Here is a 14,518-nt window from a genome sequence, read left to right on the forward strand (position 1 = left end):
CTCCATTCCCGCTCTCTATCTCTCCATTCCTGCTCTCACTCTCTCCATTCTCTCTCTCTCACCATTCCCTCTCTCACTCTCTCCATTCCCTCTCTCTCTCTCCATTCCCTCTCTCACACCATCCCCTCTCACTCCCTCCATTCCCTCTCTCTCTCTCTCTCTCTCTCTCTCTCCATTCCCTCTCTCACTCCATTCCCTCTCTCCCTCCATTCCCTCTCTCATTCTCTCCATTCCCCCTCTCTCTCTCCATTCCCTCTCGCTCGCCATTCCCTCTCTCACTCACTCCATTCCCTCTCTCCCTCTCTGCATTCCCTCTCTCACTCTCTCCATTGCCCCTCTCACTCTCTCCATTCCCTCTCTCCATTCCCTCTCTCACTCTCTCCATTCCCCCTCTCACTCTCTCCATTCCCTCTCTCACTCTCTCCATCCACTCTCTCCATTCCCTCTCTCTCCATTCCCTCTCTCTCTCTCTCTCTCCATTCCCCCTCTCACTCTCTCCATTCCCTCTCTCACATCCTCCATTCACCCTCTCACACCCTCCATTCCCTCTCTCTCTCCATTCTCCCTCTCTCTCCATTCCCTTTCTCACTACCTCCATTCAACCTCTCACTTGCTCCACTCCCTCTCTCTCTCCATTCCCGCTCTCACTCTCTCCATTCCCTCTCTCTCACCATTCCCCCTCTCACTCTCTCAATCCCCCCTCTCACTCTCCATTCTCTCACTCACTCCATTGCCCCTCTCACTCTCTCCATTCCCTCTCTCCATTCCCTCTCTCACTCTCTCTATTCCCCCTCTCACTCTCTCCATTCCCTCTCTCACTCTCTCCATCCACTCTCTCCATTCCCTCTCTCTCCATTGCCCCTCTCACTCTCTCCATTCCCTCTCTCCATTGCCCCTCTCACTCTCTCCATTCCCTCTCTCCATTCCCTCTCTCACTCTCTCCATTCCCCCTCTCACTCTCGCCATTCCCTCTCACTCTCTCCATTTCCTCTCTTTCTCCATTTCCTCTCTTTCTCCATTTCCTCTCTCTCTCCATTCCCCCTCTCACTCTCTCCATTCCCCCTCTCACTCTCTCCATTCCCCCTCTCACTCTCTCCATTCCCCCCTCTCTCTCTCCATTCCGCCTCTCACTCTTTCCATCCTCTCTCTCTCTCTCTCCATTCCCTCTCTCACTCACTCCATTCCCTCTCTCTCTCTCTCTCTCTCTCCATTCCCACTCACAATCTCCATTCCCTCTCAAACTCTCTCCATTCCCTCTCTCACTCTCTCCATTCCCTCTCTCACTCTCTCCATTCCATCTCTCACTCTCTCCATTGCCTCTCTCTCTTTCTCTCCATTCCCTCTCTCTCTTTCTGTCCATTCCCTCGCTCTCTCTCTCCATTCTCTCTCTCTCTCTCTCTCTCTCTCCATTCCCTCTCTCTCTCTCTCTCCATTCCCCCTCTCACTCTCTCCATTCCCTCTCTCACATCCTCCATTTACCCTCTCACACCCTCCATTCCCTCTCTCTCTCCATTCTCCCTCTCTCTCCATTCCCTTTCTCACTACCTCGATTCAACCTCTCACTCGCTCCACTCCCTCTCTCTCTCCATTCCCGCTCTCACTCTCTCCATTCCCTCTCTCTCACCATTCCCTCTCTCACTCTCTCCATTCCGTCTCTCTCTCTCACTCTCTCCATTCCCTCTCTCACTCCATTCCCTTTCTCACTCCATTCCCTCTCTCATTCTCTCTCTCTCTCCATTCCCCCTCTCTCTCCATTCCCTCTCTCACTCACTCCAGTCTCTCTCGCACTCTCTCCATTCCCCCCTCTCTCTCCATTCACCCTCTCTCTCTCCATTCACCCTCTCTCTCTCCATTCCCCCTCTCTCTCTCCATTCCCCTCTCTCTCTCCATTCCCCCCTCTCTCACTCCCTCCATTCAACCTCTCACTCGCTCCATTCCCGCTCTCTATCTCTCCATTCCTGCTCTCACTCTCTCCATTCTCTCTCTCTCACCATTCCCTCTCTCACTCTCTCCATTTCCTCTCTCTCTCTCCATTCCCTCTCTCACACCATCCCCTCTCACTCTCTCCATTCCCTCTCTCTCTCTCTCTCTCTCCATTCCCTCTCTCACTCCATTCCCTCTCTCCCTCCATTCCTCTCTCACTCTCTCCATTCCCCCCTCTCTCTCTCCATTACCCCCTCTCTCCATTCCCCCTCTCTCTCTCCATTCCCCCTCTCTCTCTCCATTCCCCTCTCTCTCCATTCCCCTCTCTCTCTCCATTCCCCCTCTCTCTCCATTCCCCCTCTCTCTCTCCATTCCCCCTCTCTCTCTCCATTCCCCCTCTCTCTATCCATTCCCCCTCTCTCTCTCCATTCCCCCTCTCTCTCTCCATTCCCCCTCTCTCTCTCCATTCCCCCTCTCTCTCTCCATTCCCCCCTCTCTCTCTCCATTACCCCCTCTCTCTCTCCATTCCCCCCTCTCTCTCTCCATTCCCCCCTCTCTCTCTCCATTCCCCCCTCTCTCTCTCCAGTCCCCCCTCTCTCTCTCCAGTCCCCCCTCTCTCTCTCCATTCCCCCCTCTCTCTCTCCATCCCCCCCTCTCTCTCCATTCCCCCTCTCACTCTCTCCATTCCGCCTCTCACTCTCTCCATTCCCCCTCTCACTCTCTCCATTCCCCCTCTCACTCTCTCCATTCCCCCTCTCACTCTCTCCATTCCCTCTCTCACTCTCTCCATTCCCTCTCTCACTCTCTCCATTCCCTCTCTCTCTCTCTCTCTCCATTCCCTCTCTCTCTCACTCTCCCTCTCTCCATTCCCTCTCTCACACTCTCCATTCCCTCTCTCGCTCTCTCCAATCCCTCTCTCACACTCTCCATTCCCTCTCCCACTCTCTCCATTCCCTCTCTCTCTCCATTCCCTCTCTCTCCAATCCCTATCTCACTCTCTCCATTCCCTCCCTCACTCCCTCCATTCCCTCTCTCACTCCCTCTATTCCCTCTCTCACTCCCTCCATTCCCTCTCTCACTCCCTCCATTCACTCGCTCACTCTCTCCATTCCCTCTCTCTCTCTCCACTCCCTCTCTCTCTCTCTCTCCATTCCCTCTCTCACTCTCTCCATTCCCTCTCTCACTGTCTCCATTCCCCCTCTCACTCTCTGCATTTCTTCACTCTCTCTCTCTCTCTCCATTCCCTCTCTCTCTCCATTTCCTCTCTCTCTCTCTCTATTCCCCCACTCTCTCTTCATTCCCCCACTCTCTCTTCATTCCCCCACTCTCTCTTCATTCCCCCACTCTCTCTTCATTCCCCCACTCTCTCTTCATTCCCCCACTCTCTCTTCATTCCCCCACTCTCTCTTCATTCCCCCCTCTCTCCATTCCCCCCTCTCTCCATTCCTCCCTCCCTCTCTCCATTCCCTCACACTCTCTCCATTCCCTCTCACTCTCTCCATTCCCTTTCACTCTCTCCATTCCCTCTCTCACTCTCTAAATTCCCTCTCTCACTCTCAAAATTCCCTCTCTCACTCTCTCCATTCCCTCTCTCACTCTCTCCATTCCCTCTCTCTCTCTCTCTCTCTCTCCATTCCCCCCCTCTCTCTCTCTCTCTCCATTCCCTCTCTCTTTCTCCAATCCCTCTCTCACTCTCTCCATTCCCTCTCTCACTCTCAAAATTCCCTCTCTCACTCTCTCCATTCCCTCTCTCACTCTCTCCATTCCCTCTCTCTCTCTCTCTCTCTCCATTCCCCCCCCCCTCTCTCTCTCTCTCTCCATTCCCTCTCTCTTTCTCCAATCCCTCTCTCACTCTTTCCATTCCCTTTCACTCTCTCCATTCCCTCTCTCACTCTCTAAATTCCCTCTCTCACTCTCTAAATTCCCTCTCTCACTCTCTCCATTTCCTCTCTCTCTCTCGCCATTCTCTCTCTCTCTCCATTCCCTCTCTCTCTCTCTCTCCATTCCCCCTCTCTCTCTCTCTCTCCATTCCCTCTCTCTTTCTCCAATCCCTCTCTAACTCTCTCCATTCCCTCTCTCACTCTCTCCATTCCCTCTCTCACTCTCTCCAATCCCTCTCTCACTCTCTCCAATCCCTCTCTCACTCCCCCCATTCCTTCTCTCACTCCCTCCATTCCTTCTCTCACTCTCCATTCCCTCTCTCTATCCAATCCCTCTCTCACTCTCTCAATTCCCTCTCTCACTCTCTCTATTCCCTCTCTCTCCATTCGCTCTCTCTCGCTCTCTATTCCCTCTCTCTCTCTCTCTCTCTCCATTTCCTCTCTCTCTCTCCATTCCCTCTCTCTCTCTCCCTGCATTCCCTCACTTTCTCTCTCCATTCACTCTCTCATTCTCCATTCCTTTTCCACTCTCTCCATTCGCACTCTCTCACTCTCCATTCCCTCTCTCACTCCCTCCATTCCCTCTCTCACTCCCTCCATTCCCACTCTCACTCCCTCCATTCCATCTCTCACTCTCTCCATTCCCACTCTCACTCTCTCCATCCCCCGCCTCTCTCTCTCTCCATTCGCTCTCTCTCTTGCTCTCTTCATTCCCTCTCACTCTCTCTCTCTCTCCATTCCCTCTCTCTCTCTCCATTCCCTCACTCTCTCTCTCCATTCCCTCTCTCTCTCTCCATTCCCTCTCTCTCTCTCCATTCCCTCTCCCTCTCTCCATTCCCGCTCTCACTCTCCATTCCCGCTCTCACTCTCCATTCCCGCTCTCACTCTCCATTCCCTCTCTCACGCTCTCCATTTCTCTCTCACTCTCTCCATTTCCTCTCTCACTCTCTCCATTCCCTCTCGCTCTCTCCATTCCCTCTCGCTCTCTTCATTCCCTCTCTCACTCTATCCTTTCCCTCTCTCACTCTCTCCATTCCCTCTCTCTCTCTCTCCAATCCCTCACTCACTCTCTCCATTCCATCTCTCACTTTCTCCATTCCCTCTCTCACTCTCTCCATTCCCCCTTCTCTCTTTCTCTCCATTCGCTCTTCCTATCGCTCTCTTCATTTCCTCTCACTCTCTCTCTCGCTCTCCATTCCCTCTCTCTCACTCCATTTTCTCTCTCACTCTCTCCATTCCTGCTCTCACTCTCTACATTCCCTCTCTCCCTCCATTGCCTCTCTCGCTCCCTCCATTGCCTCTCTCACTCCCTCCATTCCCTCTCTAACTCTCTCTTTCTCTCCATTCCCTCTCTCTCTCTCCATTCCCTCTCTCTCCCCATTCCCTCTCACTCTCTCCACACACCATCTCTCTCTCTCCATTCACTCTCTCTCTCCATTCCCTCTCTCACTCCCTCCATTCCCACTCTCACTCCCTCCATTCCATCTCTCACTCTCTCCATTCCCACTCTCACTCTCTCCATCCCCCGCCTCTCTCTCTCTCCATTCGCTCTCTCTCTTGCTCTCTTCATTCCCTCTCACTCTCTCTCTCTCTCCATTCCCTCTCTCTCTCTCCATTCCCTCTCTCTCTCCATTCCCTCTCTCTCTCTCCATTCCCTCTCTCTCTCTCCATTCCCTCTCCCTCTCTCCATTCCCGCTCTCACTCTCCATTCCCGCTCTCACTCTCCATTCCCTCTCTCACGCTCTCCATTTCTCTCTCACTCTCTCCATTTCCTCTCTCACTCTCTCCATTCCCTCTCGCTCTCTCCATTCCCTCTCGCCCTCTTCATTCCCTCTCTCACTCTATCCTTTCCCTCTCTCACTCTCTCCATTCCCTCTCTCTCTCTCTCCAATCCCTCACTCACTCTCTCCATTCCATCTCTCACTTTCTCCATTCCCTCTCTCACTCTTTCCATTCCCCCTTCTCTCTTTCTCTCCATTCGCTCTTCCTATCGCTCTCTTCATTTCCTCTCACTCTCTCTCTCGCTCTCCATTCCCTCTCTCTCACTCCATTTTCTCTCTCACTCTCTCCATTCCTGCTCTCACTCTCTACATTCCCTCTCTCCCTCCATTGCCTCTCTCGCTCCCTCCATTGCCTCTCTCACTCCCTCCATTCCCTCTCTAACTCTCTCTTTCTCTCCATTCCCTCTCTCTCTCTCCATTCCCTCTCTCTCCCCATTCCCTCTCACTCTCTCCACACACCATCTCTCTCTCTCCATTCACTCTCTCTCTCCATTCCCTCTCTCACTCACTCCAGTCTCTCTCGCACTCTCTCCATTCCCCCCTCTCTCTCCATTCACCCTCTCTCTCTCCATTCCCCCTCTCTCTCTCCATTCCCCCTCTCTCTCTCCATTCCCCCCTCTCTCTCTCCATTCCCCCCTCTCTCTCTCCATTCCCCCCTCTCTCTCTCCATTCCCCCCTCTCTCTCTCCATTCCCCCCTCTCTCACTCCCTCCATTCAACCTCTCACTCGCTCCATTCCCGCTCTCTATCTCTCCATTCCTGCTCTCACTCTCTCCATTCTCTCTCTCTCACCATTCCCTCTCTCACTCTCTCCATTCCCTCTCTCTCTCTCCATTCCCTCTCTCACACCATCCCCTCTCACTCCCTCCATTCCCTCTCTCTCTCTCTCTCTCTCTCTCACTCCATTCCCTCTCTCACTCCATTCCCTCTCTCCCTCCATTCCCTCTCTCATTTTCTCCATTCCCCCTCTCTCTCTCCATTCCCTCTCGCTCGCCATTCCCTCTCTCACTCACTCCATTCCCTCTCTCCCTCTCTGCATTCCCTCTCTCACTCTCTCCATTCCCCCTCTCACTCTCTCAATCCCCCCTCTCACTCTCCATTCTCTCACTCCCTCCATTGCCCCTCTCACTCTCTCCATTCCCTCTCTCCATTCCCTCTCTCACTCTCTCCATTCCCCCTCTCACTCTCTCCATTCCCTCTCTCACTCTCTCCATCCACTCTCTCCATTCCCTCTCTCTCCATTCCCTCTCTCTCTCTCTCTCTCCATTCCCCCTCTCACTCTCTCCATTCCCTCTCTCACATCCTCCATTCACCCTCTCACACCCTCCATTCCCTCTCTCTCTCCATTCTCCCTCTCTCTCCATTCCCTTTCTCACTACCTCCATTCAACCTCTCACTTGCTCCACTCCCTCTCTCTCTCCATTCCCGCTCTCACTCTCTCCATTCCCTCTCTCTCACCATTCCCCCTCTCACTCTCTCAATCCCCCCTCTCACTCTCCATTCTCTCACTCACTCCATTGCCCCTCTCACTCTCTCCATTCCCTCTCTCCATTCCCTCTCTCACTCTCTCCATTCCCCCTCTCACTCTCTCCATTCCCTCTCTCACTCTCTCCATCCACTCTCTCCATTCCCTCTCTCTCCATTGCCCCTCTCACGCTCTCCATTCCCTCTCTCCATTGCCCCTCTCACTCTCTCCATTCCCTCTCTCCATTCCCTCTCTCACTCTCTCCATTCCCCCTCTCACTCTCGCCATTCCCTCTCACTCTCTCCATTTCCTCTCTTTCTCCATTTCCTCTCTTTCTCCATTTCCTCTCTCTCTCCATTCCCCCTCTCACTCTCTCCATTCCCCCTCTCACTCTCTCCATTCCCCCTCTCACTCTCTCCATTCCCCCTCTCACTCTCTCCATTCCCCCCTCTCTCTCTCCATTCCGCCTCTCACTCTTTCCATCCTCTCTCTCTCTCTCTCCATTCCCTCTCTCACTCACTCCATTCCCTCTCTCTCTCTCTCTCTCTCCATTCCCACTCACAATCTCCATTCCCTCTCAAACTCTCTCCATTCCCTCTCTCACTCTCTCCATTCCCTCTCTCACTCTCTCCATTCCATCTCTCACTCTCTCCATTGCCTCGCTCTCTTTCTCTCCATTCCCTCTCTCTCTTTCTGTCCATTCCCTCGCTCTCTCTCTCCATTCTCTCTCTCTCTCTCTCTCTCTCTCCATTCCCTCTCTCTCTCTCTCTCCATTCCCCCTCTCACTCTCTCCATTCCCTCTCTCACATCCTCCATTCACCCTCTCACACCCTCCATTCCCTCTCTCTCTCCATTCTCCCTCTCTCTCCATTCCCTTTCTCACTACCTCCATTCAACCTCTCACTCGCTCCACTCCCTCTCTCTCTCCATTCCCGCTCTCACTCTCTCCATTCCCTCTCTCTCACCATTCCCTCTCTCACTCTCTCCATTCCGTCTCTCTCTCTCACTCTCTCCATTCCCTCTCTCACTCCATTCCCTTTCTCACTCCATTCCCTCTCATTCTCTCTCTCTCTCCATTCCCCCTCTCTCTCCATTCCCTCTCTCACTCACTCCAGTCTCTCTCGCACTCTCTCCATTCCCCCCTCTCTCTCCATTCACCCTCTCTCTCTCCATTCACCCTCTCTCTCTCCATTCCCCCTCTCTCTCTCCATTCCCCTCTCTCTCTCCATTCCCCCCTCTCTTACTCCCTCCATTCAACCTCTCACTCGCTCCATTCCCGCTCTCTATCTCTCCATTCCTGCTCTCACTCTCTCCATTCTCTCTCTCTCACCATTCCCTCTCTCACTCTCTCCATTCCCTCTCTCTCTCTCCATTCCCTCTCTCACACCATCCCCTCTCACTCCCTCCATTCCCTCTCTCTCTCTCTCTCTCTCCATTCCCTCTCTCACTCCATTCCCTCTCTCCCTCCATTCCCTCTCTCACTCTCTCCATTCCCCCCTCTCTCTCTCCATTACCCCCTCTCTCCATTCCCCCTCTCTCTCTCCATTCCCCCTCTCTCTCTCCATTCCCCTCTCTCTCCATTCCCCTCTCTCTCTCCATTCCCCCTCTCTCTCTCCATTCCCCCTCTCTCTCTCCATTCCCCCTCTCTCTCTCCATTCCCCCTCTCTCTCTCCATTCCCCCTCTCTCTATCCATTCCCCCTCTCTCTCTCCATTCCCCCTCTCTCTCTCCATTCCCCCTCTCTCTCTCCATTCCCCCTCTCTCTCTCCATTCCCCCCTCTCTCTCTCCATTCCCCCTCTCTCTCTCCATTCCCCCCTCTCTCTCTCCATTCCCCCCTCTCTCTCTCCATTCCCCCCTCTCTCTCTCCATTCCCCCCTCTCTCTCCATTCCCCCCTCTCTCTCTCCATTCCCCCCTCTCTCCATCCCCCCTCTCTCTCCATTCCCCCTCTCACTCTCTCCATTCCCCCTCTCACTCTCTCCATTCCCCCTCTCACTCTCTCCATTCCCCCTCTCACTCTCTCCATTCCCCCTCTCACTCTCTCCATTCCCTCTCTCACTCTCTCCATTCCCTCTCTCACTCTCTCCATTCCCTCTCTCTCTCTCTCTCTCCATTCCCTCTCTCTCTCACTCTCCCTCTCTCCATTCCCTCTCTCACACTCTCCATTCCCTCTCTCGCTCTCTCCAATCCCTCTCTCACACTCTCCATTCCCTCTCCCACTCTCTCCATTCCCTCTCTCTCTCCATTCCCTCTCTCTCCAATCCCTATCTCACTCTCTCCATTCCCTCCCTCACTCCCTCCATTCCCTCTCTCACTCCCTCTATTCCCTCTCTCACTCCCTCCATTCCCTCTCTCACTCCCTCCATTCCCTCTCTCACTCTCTCCATTCCCTCTCTCTCTCTCCACTCCCTCTCTCTCTCTCTCTCCATTCCCTCTCTCACTCTCTCCATTCCCTCTCTCACTGTCTCCATTCCCCCTCTCACTCTCTGCATTTCTTCACTCTCTCTCTCTCTCTCCATTCCCTCTCTCTCTCCATTTCCTCTCTCTCTCTCTCTCTATACCCCCACTCTCTCTTCATTCCCCCACTCTCTCTTCATTCCCCCACTCTCTCTTCATTCCCCCACTCTCTCTTCATTCCCCCACTCTCTCTTCATTCCCCCACTCTCTCTTCATTCCCCCCTCTCTCCATTCCCCCCTCTCTCCATTCCTCCCTCCCTCTCTCCATTCCCTCACACTCTCTCCATTCCCTCTCACTCTCTCCATTCCCTTTCACTCTCTCCATTCCCTCTCTCACTCTCTAAATTCCCTCTCTCACTCTCAAAATTCCCTCTCTCACTCTCTCCATTCCCTCTCTCACTCTCTCCATTCCCTCTCTCTCTCTCTCTCTCCATTCCCCCCACTCTCTCTCTCTCTCTCCATTCCCTCTCTCTTTCTCCAATCCCTCTCTCACTCTCTCCATTCCCTCTCTCACTCTCTCCATTCCCTCTCTCACTCTCTCCATTCCCTCGCTCACTCTCTCCAATCCCTCTCTCACTCCCCCCCATTCCTTCTCTCACTCCCTCCATTCCTTCTCTCACTCTCCATTCCCTCTCTCTCTCTCCAATCCCTCTCTCACTCTCTCCATTCCCTCTCTCACTCTCTCCATTCCCTCTCTCACTCTCTCCATTCCCTCTCTCACTCTCTCCATTCCCTCTCTCACCCTCTCCATTCCCTCTCTCACTCTCTCCATTCCCTCTCTCTCTCTCTCCATTCCCCCTCTCTCTCTCTCCATTCCCTCTCTCTCTCGATTCCCCCTCTCTCTCTCCATTCCCTCTCTCACTGTCTCCATTCCCGCTCTCACTGTCTCCATTCCCCCTCTCACTCTCTGCATTTCCTCACTCTCTCTCTCTCTCCATTCCCTCTCTCTCTCCATTCCCTCTCTCTCTCCATTCCCTCTCTCTCTCCATTTCCTCTCTCTCTCTCTCTCCATTCCCCCACTCTCTCTTCATTCTCCCACACTCTCTTCATTCCCCCCTCTCTCCATTCCCCCCTCTCTCCATTCCCCCCTCCCTCTCTCCATTCCCTCTCACTCTTTCCATTCCCTTTCACTCTCTCCATTCCCTCTCTCACTCTCCCCATTCCCTCCCTCACTCTCTCCATTCTCTCTCTCTCTCCATTCCCTCTCTCTCTCTCTCTCCATTCCCCCTCTCTCTCTCTCCATTCCCTCTCTCTTTCTCCAATCCCTCTCTAACTCTCTCCATTCCCTCTCTCACTCTCTCCATTCCCTCTCTCACTCTCTCCAATCCCTCTCTCACTACCCCATTCCTTCTCTCAGTCCCTCCATTCCTTCTCTCACTCTCCATTCCCTCTCTCTATCCAATCCCCCTCTCTCTCTCTCCATTCCCTCTCTCTCTCGATTCCCCCTCTCTCTCTCCATTCCCTCTCTCACTGTCTCCATTCCCGCTCTCACTGTCTCCATTCCCCCTCTCACTCTCTGCATTTCCTCACTCTCTCTCTCTCTCCATTCCCTCTCTCTCTCCATTCCCTCTCTCTCTCCATTCCCTCTCTCTCTCCATTTCCTCTCTCTCTCTCTCTCCATTCCCCCACTCTCTCTTCATTCCCCCACACTCTCTTCATTCCTCCCTCTCTCCATTCCCCCCTCTCTCCATTCCCCACTCCCTCTCTCCATTCCCTCTCACTCTTTCCATTCCCTTTCACTCTCTCCATTCCCTCTCTCACTCTCTAAATTCCCTCTCTCACTCTCTAAATTCCCTCTCTCACTCTCTCCATTCCCTCTCTCACTCTCGCCATTCTCTCTCTCTCTCCATTCCCTCTCTCTCTCTCTCTCCATTCCGCCTCTCTCTCTCTCTCCATTCCCTCTCTCTTTCTCCAATCCCTCTCTAACTCTCTCCATTCCCTCTCTCACTCTCTCCATTCCCTCTCTCACTCTCTCCAATCCCTCTCTCACTCCCCCCATTCCTTCTCTCACTCCCTCCATTCCTTCTCTCACTCTCCATTCCCTCTCTCTATCCAATCCCTCTCTCACTCTCTCCATTCCCTCTCTCACTCTCTCTATTCCCTCTCTCTCCATTCGCTCTCTCTCGCTCTCTATTCCCTCTCTCTCTCTCTCTCCATTTCCTCTCTCTCTCTCCATTCCCTCTCTCTCTCTCCCTGCATTCCCTCACTTTCTCTCTCCATTCACTCTCTCATTCTCCATTCCTTTTCCACTCTCTCCATTCGCACTCTCTCACTCTCCATTCCCTCTCTCACTCCCTCCATTCCCTCTCTCACTCCCTCCATTCCCACTCTCACTCCCTCCATTCCATCTCTCACTCTCTCCATTCCCACTCTCACTCTCTCCATCCCCCGCCTCTCTCTCTCTCCATTCGCTCTCTCTCTTGCTCTCTTCATTCCCTCTCACTCTCTCTCTCTCTCCATTCCCTCTCTCTCTCTCCATTCCCTCTCTCTCTCTCTCCATTCCCTCTCTCTCTCTCCATTCCCTCTCTCTCTCTCCATTCCCTCTCCCTCTCTTCATTCCCGCTCTCACTCTCCATTCCCGCTCTCACTCTCCATTCCCTCTCTCACGCTCTCCATATCTCTCTCACTCTCTCCATTTCTCTCTCACTCTCTCCATTTCCTCTCTCACTCTCTCCATTCCCTCTCGCTCTCTCCATTCCCTCTCGCTCTCTTCATTCCCTCTCTCACTCTATCCTTTCCCTCTCTCACTCTCTCCATTCCCTCTCTCTCTCTCTCCAATCCCTCACTCACTCTCTCCATTCCATCTCTCACTTTCTCCATTCCCTCTCTCACTCTCTCCATTCCCCCTTCTCTCTTTCTCTCCATTCGCTCTCTCTATCGCTCTCTTCATTCCCTCTCACTCTCTCTCTCGCTCTCCATTCCCTCTCTCTCACTCCATTTTCTCTCTCACTCTCTCCATTCCTGCTCTCACTCTCTACATTCCCTCCCTCCCTCCATTGCCTCTCTCGCTCCCTCCATTGCCTCTCTCACTCCCTCCATTCCCTCTCTAACTCTCTCTTTCTCTCCATTCCCTCTCTCTCTCTCCATTCCCTCTCTCTCCCCATTCCCTCTCACTCTCTCCACACACCATCTCTCTCTCTCCATTCACTCTCTCTCTCCATTCCCGCTCTCACTCTCTCACTTCCCTCTCTCTCACCATTCCCTCTCGCACTCTCTCCATTCCCTCTCTCTATCGCTCAATTCCCTCTCTCACTCCATCCCCTCTCACTCCCTCCATTCCCTCTCCCTCTCGCACCAGTACCTCTCACTCTCTACATTCCCTCTCTCACTCTCTCCGTTCCCTCTCTCACTCTCTCCATTCCCTCCCTCTCTCCATTCCCCCTCCCTCTCTCCATTCCCCCTCTTTCTATCCATTCCCTCTCTCACTCTGTCCATTCCCTCTCTCACTCTGTCCATTCCCTCTCTCACTCTGTCCATTCCCTCTCTCACTCTGTCCATTCCCTCTCTCACTCTCTCCATTGCCTCTCTCACTCTCTCCATTCCCTCTCTCTCTGCAATCCCTCTCTCACTCTCTCCATTCCCTCTCACTCTCTCCATTCCCTCGCTCACTCGCTCACTCTCTCCATTCCCTCTCTCACTCTCTCCATTCCCTCTCTCATTCTCTCCATTCCCTCTCTCTCCATTCCCTCTCTCAATCTCTCCATTCGCTCGCACTCTCTCTCCATTCCCTCTTTCTCTCTCCAATCCCTCTCTCACTCTCTCCATTCCCTCTCTCACTCTCTCCATTCCCTCGCTCACTCTCTCTCTCTCTCCATTTCCTCTCTCTCTCTCTCCATTCCCACTCTCACTCCATCCCCTCTCACTCCCTCCATTCTCTCTCTCTCTCTCTCCATTCCCTCTCTCACTCCATTCCCTCTCTCTCTCCCTCCATTCCCTCTCTCATTCTCTCCATTCCCTCTCTCTCTCTCCATTCCCTCTCTCTCCATGCCCTCTCTCACTCACTCCATTCTCTCTCTCTCCATTCTCTCTCTCACTCTCTCCATTCCCCCTCTCTCCATTCCCCCTCTCTCTCTCCATTCCCCCTCTCTCTCTCCATTCCCCCTCTCTCTCTCTCCATTCCCCCCCTCTCTCTCCATTCCCCTCTCTCTCTCCATTCACCCCTCTCTCTCTCCACCCCCCCTCTCCATTCCCCCTCTCTCTCTCACTCTCTCCATTCCCCCTCTCACTCTCTCCATTCCCTCTCTCACTCTCTCCATTCCCTCTCTCACTCGCTCCATTCCCTCTCTCACTCTCTCCATTCCCCCTCTCACTCTCTCCATTTCCCCGCTCCCTCTCTCCATTCCCTCTCTCACACTCTCCATTCCCTCTCCCACTCTCTCCATTCCCTCGCTCTCTCCATTCCCTCTCTCTCCAATCCCTATCTCAATCTCTCCATTCCCTCCCTCACTCGCTCCATTCCCTCTCTCACTCCCTCCATTCCCTCTCTCACTCCCTCCATTCGATCTCTCACTCTCTCCATTCCCTCTCTCTCTCGATTCCCCCTCTCTCTCTCCATTCCCTCTCTCACTCTCTCCATTCCCTCTCTCACTGTCTCCATTCCCGCTCTCACTGTCTCCATTCCCCATCTCACTCTCTGCATTTCCTCACTCTCTCTCTCTCTCTCCATTCCCTCTCTCTCTCCATTCCCTCTCTCTCTCCATTTCCTCTCTCTCTCTCTCTCTCTCTCCATTCCTTCTCTCTCTCCATTCCCCCACTCTCTCTTCATTCCCCCCTCTCTCCATTCCCCGCTCCCTCTCTCCATTCCCCCCTCCCTCTCTCCATTCCCCCCTCCCTCTCTCCATTCCCTCTCAGTTTGTCCATTCCCTTTCACTCTCTCCATTCCCTCTCACTCTCTCCATTCCCTCTCTCACTCTCTAAATTCCCTCTCTCACTCTCTCCATTCCCACTCTCACTCTCTCCATTCTCTCTCTCTCTCCATTCCCTCTCTCTCTCCCTCTCTCCATTCCCCCCTCTCT

Source organism: Scyliorhinus torazame, chromosome 25 (assembly GCF_047496885.1).
Source record: "Scyliorhinus torazame isolate Kashiwa2021f chromosome 25, sScyTor2.1, whole genome shotgun sequence".
Lineage (NCBI taxonomy): Eukaryota > Metazoa > Chordata > Chondrichthyes > Carcharhiniformes > Scyliorhinidae > Scyliorhinus > Scyliorhinus torazame.